Here is a 1076-nt window from a genome sequence, read left to right on the forward strand (position 1 = left end):
ATTGACTATTCCCTTTTCCATGTTGGGGAAATTTTCAACTATAATCTCTTCAAATGTTTTTTCATACCCTTTCTTTTGCTCTTCTTCTTCTGGGACCCCTATAATTTGAATATTGGTGCATTTGATATTGTCCCAGAGGTCTCTGAGACCATCCTCAGTTCTTTTCATTCTTTTTATTTTATTCTGCTTTTCAGAAGTTATTTCTACCATTTTATCTTCTGCTTCAGATTTTCTGCTATTGATTCCTTCCAGAGTATTTTTAATTTCAGTTATTGTGTTGTTTGTCTCTGTATGTTTATTCTTTCATTCTTCCAGATCTTTGCTAATTGATTCTTGCATTTTCTCCATTTTGTTTTCAAGGTTTTTGATCATCTTTACTATCATTATTCTGAATTCTTTTTCAAGTAATTTGCCTATTTCCTCTTCTTTTATTTGCATTTCTGTGTTTCTAGCTTGTTCCTTCATTTGTTCCTTCCTTCCCTGCCTTTTCACTTTTATTTTTTAACTTATTGTGTTTGAGGTCTCCTTTTCCAAGGTTTCAGGGTTGAATTCTTTCTTCCTTTTGGTTTCTGCCCTCCTAAGTTTGGTCCAGTGGTTTGTGCAAGCTTCGTGTAGGGTGAGATATGTGCTGAGCTTTTCTTTTTAGCTTGTTTGTTTGTTTTTCCTCTGATGGGGAAGGCTGAGTGATGTGGTAATCCTGTCTGCTGATGATTGGGTTTGTATTTTTGCTTTGTTTGTTGTTTAGATGAGGAATCCTGCACAGGGTGCTACTGGAGGTTGGTTGATGCTGGGTCTTGTATTCAAGTGGCTTCCTCTGTGTGAGTTCTCACTATTTGATACTCCCTAGAGTTAGCTCTCTGGTAGTCTAGGGTCTTAGAGTCAGTGCTCCCACTCCAAAGGCTCAGGTCTTGATCTCGAGTTTTGTGTGTTTCTCTATATTCTTTTCCACTGGTCAGGTACTCCTGTCTGCTCTCAGCTGGTGCTCTGAAGGCACTTCTGTGTCTGAAGGTGTATCCCTAATGTATCTGTGGAGAGAGATGTACTGCACATCCACCTGATCCTCCGCCATCTTGTTC

Source organism: Ovis canadensis, chromosome 13 (genome assembly GCF_042477335.2).
Source record: "Ovis canadensis isolate MfBH-ARS-UI-01 breed Bighorn chromosome 13, ARS-UI_OviCan_v2, whole genome shotgun sequence".
NCBI lineage: Eukaryota > Metazoa > Chordata > Mammalia > Artiodactyla > Bovidae > Ovis > Ovis canadensis.